The sequence below is a fragment of the Pistacia vera genome, unplaced genomic scaffold (genome assembly GCF_008641045.1).
Source record: "Pistacia vera cultivar Batoury unplaced genomic scaffold, PisVer_v2 Contig204, whole genome shotgun sequence".
Classification (NCBI taxonomy): domain Eukaryota; kingdom Viridiplantae; phylum Streptophyta; class Magnoliopsida; order Sapindales; family Anacardiaceae; genus Pistacia; species Pistacia vera.
In genome coordinates, this window is record NW_022196007.1 from 138,725 (window position 1) to 148,972 (window position 10,248).

Genomic DNA, 10,248 nt, shown 5'->3' on the forward strand with positions numbered 1-10,248 from the left:
ATTATTTTGATAACGAATATAAATTAAATAAATCTTTATTAGGATTTAGATTAATGGATGTGGATCATAGTGGTCAACAAATTTATAATAAAATTGTTAAAGTTTTAGAAGATTATGATATTGTTACTAATGTGATAAGTTTAACTTTAGATAATGCAAGTGCTAATACTATAACTATAGGTTTTTTTTCAAAGTAATTATCCTTTTTATAACAATTTGAAGTTTTTTCACCAACGTTGTGCATGTCACATTATTAATTTAATTGTAAAAAGTGGTATGAAAACAATTAAAGAAAATATTGATAGAATTAGAGATTGTTTAGCTTGGATTACTGGTAGTAATAAAAGAAATGCTGAATTTCAAGATGCTTGTATAAAATCAAATATGTCTCCTAGAACTTTTGCATTAGACATGTATGTTAGATGGAATAGTACTTATTTAATGCTTGATTCATGTTTACCTTATCCAAATTTAATTAGTTATTTTGTAGCAAATAATAGAGGTCCTCATTATTTGGTAGAAAATAATTGCCAAATAGCTAAAGTATTTCATTCTTTTCTTAAAATGTTTTACCAATCCACTTTACAACTTTCTGGTGTGTATCATCGTACTAGTCCATTGGTAATACATACAATTATAAAAATTTCAAAGTTATTTACAAAAAACAAAAACAATAAAATTTTAAAAGAACCAATAAAAGCAATGGAAATTTTTTTTTAAAATATTTTAAATCCATTCCTTTTCTTTATTGTTTAGGTGCTATATTTGATCCAAAAATTAAACAAGAAGGTTTAGAAAATGGTTTAGAGACATTAACCGAAAATTTACAAAATGTAGCATTTGCTAATCAAATAGGAGAGGTAAAAAATTGTCTTACAGAGGTATATTTCCAATATGAAAATAGGTATGGGAACCCACAAAGACACGAAATACACAAGGAAGTTGCATCAGAAGAAACAAATGAAGACTTCTACACCTGGAGTGCATTTAATAGGCCGAATAGGACCAGAACCCGAAGCACAGGCACAACCTCCTCTTCAGAAGCACCAACGGCAGCAACGAATATACTGTCCGCCATGCAGTCACAGAGTAACGAGCTTCAACAATATTTGGGAACACCTGATGTTACCAACAGATCCACAACAAAGAGCCAACTTTGATGTCTTAGAATATTGGAAAACCAGAAAATTATTTTTCCGGTATTATCAAAACTTGCCTTGGATGTTTTTGTTGTTCCTGTCTCAGCCGTCTCATTCGAATAAACATTTAGTGCAAGTGAAAGAATTTTAAATGAAAGGAGGACTAAACTTTCACCAAAAATTATTGAAGTCCTCACATGTCTTCGAGATTAGGAACGGTCGTGCCATCAAGATCAATACAAGGTTGTCGACGATACTTTAATAGAATCATTTCAATTTTGTAATATAGATGATACGGATGAGGGAGGTCCTAGTCAACCCCAAAATTAGTTGTTTTGTAAATTAATTGTCAATTATTGCACTCTTTTTCCTTACCAAGTTTTTGTCCCATTGGGTTTTTCTTGGTGAGGTTTTTAACGAGGCAATAATTATTGTAATTTCTTATTTTATTTTTTGATAAATGAATAAATTTAATTTTTCTTATATTACAATTTTAATGTATTAAAATTGAATTAATATTTGAAATGTTAACAAAAAGAAAAAATTAATTTAATTGAATTTTTGATATTTGAAAAAAAGTTAACTAAAAACAATTACATTTATTCATTTATAAATTGTTAATTATTCATTTGAAAAGTTAACTAAACAAAACAAAATAAAATAAAAAATCAAAAAAGGGGGTTAACCTGGCCCAACCTACAGCCTTAGGTTAGGGTTGGCGGGCCGGGCTAGGCCAGCCAATCCCCTAAAAATGGCGGGCCTTACCCGGCCTGCCTTTGTTGGCGGGCGAGTTAGGACTGACCCGCCAAAATCAGTAACCTGCTAGGGGCCGGGTCGGGTCGGGTCGGACGGGTTACTTTTCCAACACTACAATCTTTCCTTCTTCTTTTTCTCTTCCTTTCTTCTTTTTCTTCCTTCATATTCTCTCCCTCTAGGTGCCATCGTTCAGCGACCCGATTCGAAAAAACGGTGGCCAGATTGAGCCCGAGATTTGAAGCAATAGTGGCCAAATTGTGGGCACTTGATTTGGCCACCACTTAATCAAATTCCAACAGACTTTCAACACAACCACCGATTTTTTTTTTCCAGTTTTGCATTCAATAAAATTTCTACTGGTATATGATTGGCTCACATGTTTAAAATTGGGTTTCAGAAAAAAAAAAATGGAAATGTATAGTTGGAATTGTGGTGTTGTGGGTTGTTATGTGTAGTACAATGGGTGCGGATGTTTTTGTTGAGCGAGTAAAAGGGAGTGTGGTGAGTTGTTGGACATAAGGAAAGGGTGGACTGGCTTTTCTAGGCATGATAAAAATGTTCTGGATATGTTTGGTCCAATGGTGGTTTTGTGATGGCAATGGCGACGGTAGTGGCGATGGCAGTGAGAAATAGATGGTGAAAGTGGTTGAGCCAGATGAAAGTGGCTAAGCCAGGTAATTTGAGCTTGAGCTTCTCAATACTCTAACTGTTCCTGCCAAGCCAAGCTCGAGCTTCTCAATACTCGGCTCGACTCGACTCGATTACACCCCTAGGTGCAGCCTATTATGTTACATGTCTGTTTATATATATTTATGTATTGATATGACTTTTACGAGCTTTCTCCTTTTTATGTCTGGATGAATGAAAACTTATGATGGTTGGTTGTGGTGGGTGCCTTTTTGTAGTATGTTTTATGTTGGAGTGTGTTGGATTGGTCATTTGTATTAGAATTCATATTCGTTATTGGTTGATTAATTATGTATCATGTATGTGTATAATATATGTTGAATGGAGTTGTGGTGGGATATTGCTTGTGTTGTAATTGTCCTAATTCAGTTGGTGAAGGGTAAATCTAGTTGATTGGTGGGACTGATTTGTTCTATTGATAAATGGGAGTGTTTTGGTTTTGAAGGAATTCTAATGGTGATGTTTTTTTACTGGGTTTTTGGCCAAGGGCTAAAAAGAGGAGTTTTTGGGGTTGCAGGGTTGTATGCCGGCGGACATACATTTTTCCATGCTGCAGCATAGAGCTCTATGGAATTTGGATACACTGCAAGTGTTAAAAGTATTTGGGGGTGGTAAGTGAAATATTCAATAATTAGGGACTGTACAAATTAGCGATAATTTGGGGGTCAAATGTAATGAAAATACTCATGTGTCAAAGGTACTAAAAATAGCGGAAAAGTTGGGGGGGGGGGGAATTGGGATTTGCCAAGCACCCAACTTAAACCCAAATTCGGTCGACTAGAAGGGGAAGAGAAGGGAGGAAGAAGAAGAAGAAAAAGAAAACAAAAGAAAAAGGAAAAGGGTAGATCGAGCCCGAAATTTGTTAGGAAACGATTTTTTGTGTATTATCTTGTGAGTAGCCTTTAATTTGGTAATTTCGTCTTTTCTCATTTTTCTAACTAGGGTAAAGCTAATTTCTTCAAGAATTGGTTCAAGTGGAGAAGAAGAACCAAGCTTGTAGGGCTTTCGTTATTTGGGACAAGCTTCATGTGCGTGAGTGGAAAATCTAAACCCAACTTTAAATTTGATAAAGGTTTAATATAAGCTTCAAATGAGATCTTGGCTTACTATATGTCCAATTTTTTTGATACCCTTATAGATGTGATTCATTGCTAATATCACGATTTACATAAGAAAGATGAAATAATGATGTTGTTGGGCAAGAAAACTTATGATAATACAAAAATAGGTCAAATTGTTAGTTTTGAAAACATGTTTTGAAACCATATTTTCACCCCATGTTGCATATAATATCTAATACTACTATATGAGTTTCAATTATGAGAAATGGCAAGATTTGTGTTAATTAATGTTGTAAAGCATGTGTATGATTGGTTTATGGCTTTGCTCGACCAATGCAAATTCTACTGGGTAAGACAGATTGTGATCTCTACTCGAATGATGCAATTTCATTGGGTGACAAACCTTAGTGTTTTGCCTGAGCAATGCGAATTCCGCTAGGCATGATTGATTCTAATGCTCAGCCTGAGTGATGTGAATTCTATTAGGTAAAACATATTAAAGTTTTGATTTGAGCGATGTGAATTCCGTTGGTTTGACAGTTGTATTGCTAGAGCGATGCAAATTCTGCTTGGCATGATGGATTTTTTTTTTGTGGTTTTAGTTACGGAGAGACACAACACTAGTTGTGAGAGATGGTTATTTATATAAAAATATGTTTATGGAATTGAGAGGTATAAGCATGAATTTTACGTTGCATACTAAAATGTTTTTCTCATCCCCAGTCATTGAGTACTTTTAGCTTCCCCCTCATTTTTCAAATGTTTTCTTTTCTCCCCATCAGGTCAAGAAGAGGATTGTGCAAAAGAGTGATATCCACTCGAGGTTGGGCCATACGACTCCATTTAACAGTGCGTAATCGATGGGTTTCACTTTTACGCTACAAAGGCTTATGTTTTGCTCCATAATGTGTCATTTCACGTTTTATTTTGGTTTCTAAAAAATATAAGACCTAATAACATAGATTCCTCTCATTTTATAAAAGACTTATTTGTATATGTTTATGATGATGATGATGATGAAAGAGGAAATGTTTTATGATGTTATTTTAGAAATACAGGTTTTTATAGTTTACAAACGACGCGTCTCGATCACCCGAGTCTCGTTGGTACGCCGAAGCCCATGGGATAGGGAGGTTCGGGATGAGTTGTGTCCACTTGGTATCAGAGCCTAGGTTCAGGTTTTAAAGGGACATTTTTATGGTGCACACATACATGATTTTCACATGATAAAAGAAGTTTGTTTGCATGCATAAGGGTTTGTTATGAGGAAAGAGTTGTTGCTTTGCAAATTTACACATGAGTAAATGTGGCCAACCTCGTACAAGACCTGTGAGGGAATTAATTGTTCCTCAGGTGCAAGGAAGGAGGAACAAACTAGGGAAAGAGGGATAGTGGAATCAATTGCACATGAATCAGAGCCGTAGGATCTCATGTAAATCCTACTACAGATAATGCTCGTGCAGGAGGAGAACATAATGTTGAACAAGAGGTAGGACCATAAGACAATAAGGCTCACATGGAATAGACAATAGACAAACTGGCCCAATTTGTGACTAGGATAGTGGAGGATGGGAAACCGGGGTGTCAAAGGGATTAAAACTCTATAAAGAGAGCAAAGAAGTTGGGGGCAATGAACTTTGAGGGGACGGAGATCCCAAAGATGCCGATTCATGAGGATCAGCTAGAACAAGTTTTTAAGATGATGGAACTGACGACTAGAAATTTTGGTATGCTACCTTCTATTAAAAGGTAAAGCTCGTGATTGGTAGAGGTCAATACAACAAAGGTATGGAGATCCAACCACAATAATTTGGCTCAAATATAGTCAGAATTTTCAACCACTACTATCCCGCGGCTTACCAAGATGCCAAGAGAAATGAGTTTCTTAGACTTACACTAAGAAACATATCAGTGGAGGAATATACCAATAAGTAATGAGCTCTCCGATTCAACCCATTGATTGTCTCTGATGAGAAAGGGAGACGTAAGAAATATAAGGAGGGTCTTTGATGGAGAATAAGATCAATTGACTGTAACTCCTACACGAGTTTGGGAGATTGGTAGAGGCGGTATGAGAGTCAAGAGTAGCAAGGGAAATTGATAAGAGAGAACCATGAAGACATAAGCGTAATAATAGGGAGTGGTCAGTTGAGGGCCCCAGTAACAGAAAACAGAAAGAGAGAGAGCGGTTTTTCAGGGACTTCAAGTGGGCTCAAGTCAAGGCCAACAGTCAATAGGTAGCAACAATTGGAATAGAAGGGACTCTAGGGTAGGCACCAGGGTGTGGATATGAGTGGATGCAAAAATTGCAATGTAATTTTTGTGGTAGGTTCATACAAGGCAATGACAGAGGCGAGCTTTAGGTTCTTTCATTGCAGATAAGAGGGCTATTTTTAGAGAGATTGTCTGTTGGCCCAAGGCGAATGTGTACAAAAAGAACGGTTTAACAAAACTACCAAGGTGTAGTAATCAATTTCAGGGCAGAAGAAGCTCCAAATAGGGGTGAGTGGTTGGGGACCCTGCATTTTTTGGGGAATCAGATCTGGAACCTAAAATGAGGTTCCGGTTCCTTTCCCGGGTATCCTGTAAAAAATCATACCCCCCTTTTAGTTTAAAAAAATAACAAAATACCTTAAAAGTTTACAAATACACCTTAACAAAATTTGATTACTCATTCATTTGTGTCCAATGTAATTCATAAATCCTTAATCTCTAAGCAATACTTAAATTCAGTCAGTTCATCACATTCACATGAAATTTCCAATCAATACTAAGACACAAAATTATTCATCTGTAAATTGTTAATTTAATGTTATAAATTGTAATATTTATTATGTATATAATAATATGTAATTAATTAAGTAATTATTAATTATAATGTAATGTTATAATTAATTAAGTAATCATACTATACATGTATAATATAATGTTATAATTAATTAAATTCTAATTATTAATAATATTGTACTAATGTTATAATGTAATGTTATAATTAATTAAAATCATACTATAAATTTATAATGTAATGTTACAATTAATTAGATTTTTAACCATTTAATTAAGTAATATACTAAGCTAATGTAGTAAATCAATAATGTTATAATGTAATGTTATAAATTTATAATAATTAAGTAATCATTTAACTATGTAATACAATAATTAATAAGTGATTATAATATAATGTAATGTTAATATGTTATAATAATTACGTAATAATTAATTAAGTAATCATTGTTTAAATGTAGTTACAATTAATTAAGTAATCATACTAAATTTATAATGTAATGTTAATATGTTATAGTTAATTAATTTAATCATTAATTAAGTATTGTGCTAATGTTTATGTAGTAAATTACTAATATTATAATATATATCATAATCAATTAATTATATAATGTTATAATTAATTATGTGATCATACTATAATGTAAAATATAATGAATTAAGATCATACTAGAAAACTTTAATTTAAATGGTAATTAATTAAATTTCTAATCATTAATAATATACGCTGTTTATAATGGAATGTTATAATTGATTAAGTAATCATATTATAATCTATAATGAAATGTTATAATTGATTAAGTAATCATACTATAACTCTATAATGTAATGTTATAGTTAACTAATTTTTAATCATTTAATTAAGTAATGTAATAATGTAGTAAATTATTAATGTTTAAATATAATGTTATAAATTTATAACTAATTAAGTAATCATTTAACTATGTAATGCTAAATAATTAAGTGATCATATATAATATAATGTAATGTAATAATTTATAATTTAATTAGTAATTATTTAACTATAATATAATGCTTAATTAATTAAATTAATAATTAAATTAAGTAATCATTTATTATAATGTAATGTATAATTAATATTATTACTATAATGTTATAATCAATTAAATAATCATGTAATTATGTAATGTTATAATTAATTATATAATCATACCATAATGAATTAAATGATCATCATATAAATCTTTCAATAATTTATAATTAATGTTTATAATAGAATGTTATAATTAATTAATTAATCATTTAATTATAATGTAATATTACAATTAATTAAGTAATCGTATTATAATTTATAAGTAATGTTATAATTAATTAAATTTATAATCATTTAATTAAATATGTGCTATGTTATGTAGTAAATTAGTAATACTCCTGTTATAATATAATGTCATAATCAATTAAGTAATTATTAATTATGTAATGTTATAATTAATTATGTGATCATACTATAATGTAATGTTATAGTAAATTAAGTAATAATACTATAATCTTTAATGTAATTTATAATTAATTAAATTTTAATCATTCGATTAAGTAAGTAATAATGTAGTAAATTACTAATATTTATAATGTAATGTTATAAATTTATAACTGATTAAGTAATCATTTAACTACGTAATGGTATAATTAATTAAGTGATATAATTTAATATAACTATAATGTAACGTTTAATTAATAAATTCTAATCATTTAATTAAGTAATAATTTGTTTTATATGTAATGTTATAATTAATGGTTATAATATAATGTCATAATCAATTAATAATCATCTAATATGTAATATTATAATTAATTATGTAATCATACTATAATGAATTAAATAACATACTATAAATCTTTAATATAATATTATAATTAATTTGTTATAATAGAATTATAATTAATTAAATAATCATTAATTAAGTAACAGGACACATAGTTATTTGTTGATGTTTGCCAATTTTTGTCGCATTAGTGGTAACGAAAATAGTTTTCTTTCACTTAAATCTTGATAACATTTTCTATTTTCTAACCAATTAAAGAAATAAATATTTTGTTTTAATTTTTCTGTGTATTGTACCATTTAGATCTAAGGGTATTTTGTTCTTCGGGATTAAATTTTGTAAAGAATATTTGTCTTTTTTCTTTATTATAATTTTGTAGGAATTCTTTTTAATAATTCTTTGTTAATTTCAAAGGGTTTGTTATTGTGTTGATTTGACTATAGTTTCCTAATACTTTGATTGTGTTGGTGAACTAGGTGGACCTGATGTGTTTTCATATGTAGGTTGGTACAGGAGGGGATAATTTACTCCTATTAATTACTTGTTGAAGTTGTTGATGAAGGGCTAGGTGTTGTAATTTCTTCAATCCAGGGTTGTGATGATTTGTTAGTAATATGGGTTGATTTTGTTCTAAGGATGTTTCTCTAAATTTTATCTTATTGGACCATCTGGTTCTTGTATTATTTGTGTATCTCAGAATATTTGATCATGAAAAGGTTTTGGAGGGCATAATTTTCTAATTTCCAATCTGTTTGTTAATAATTTCATCCCCGCTAATCTTTTTGGTGTAAAAGTTTTTAGTTTTGTTTTATCGGCTTCCATTATAACTGTGTGTCCTGGTGGGGAATCCTAATGGCTCTTGGACTTATTGTGGTATTCATACTTTGTAATAAATTCTATATTATTAATGCTATGGTTGGGCTTATCTTGATAAGTAAGATAGAAGCTTTTAAATTAATAGTTAATGCAGATAGTCTTGTGGGATCATGTAATCCTACGTAAGTTTGGATAACAATCAAAATAAACGGGACCACTTTCTAAATTAGATAATTAATACTGCTAATAAAGAGTTACTGAGTTTAAATTTCTTGCGTCTCTTAAAATTACTAATATTGGAATGTTTGTCCAATATAATAAGGTTTTACTGCTACTTGTACTAATCCCATGTGTAAAAATTTATAGGTGTTTGTCTATGTCTGTGTATTGCTTCCTCAGAAAGAAGTTGAATTTCTTCAACCTTTTCTTCGGTTATCACATATGTGTATTCTGTTGTTTTAATAGAGTAATCTGACCTATTCAAACTACCTATTGATAAATTGTGTCTTTTTTAACTGGTATGTTCCAGTTGTAAGTGTTGATCTATTTTTGCCATATTAATCTGAGTGTTATAGATTTCATTAATCTTGATTATATAGGTTTTTTGTTGATTATAATCTAATAGCATCTGCTACTAATATCATTCGCTTACTGCTACTTCCTAATCTCTTAAGAAATTAAACATCTCAAAATAATTCTAACCTAAAAGTTCCAGTTTTTCTCCTAGATCACGGGACACCCAAGGTACGGGACCCACTCCGAGACCACCTAACACGGCTGACCAACGGTAACAAGCTGACCAACGCACCTCCAGGGTGATCAAGCGCAACCTAGAATCAATTCTGGAGTTCTTCTAGATTAAAACTCTCTAGATTTATCTAACCCTTAATTCAATCAAGTTGTGAACAGTGCCTGGAGAACAGTAATCTACAGTAATGCTACAGTACATGAACAGTAATAGTGAATAGTGAGAGAACAGTAATATCATGTGAACAGTAGTGCTACAGTACCTACGTTATGGATGTTGTTTATGCGGTTTTTTATTTCTAAACACTACTTCTATTGACACAACTTGGCTCTGATACATATAAAGCACTGATTGTAAAAAACAAAGTAATTGAAAACAAAATAATGTAATGAATGAAGTAAAAGCAAAGTAATTGAAGAAAAGTAAAGTCCAGTCAAATATTAAAGCAAAAACAATGTAAATTAACTGAATGT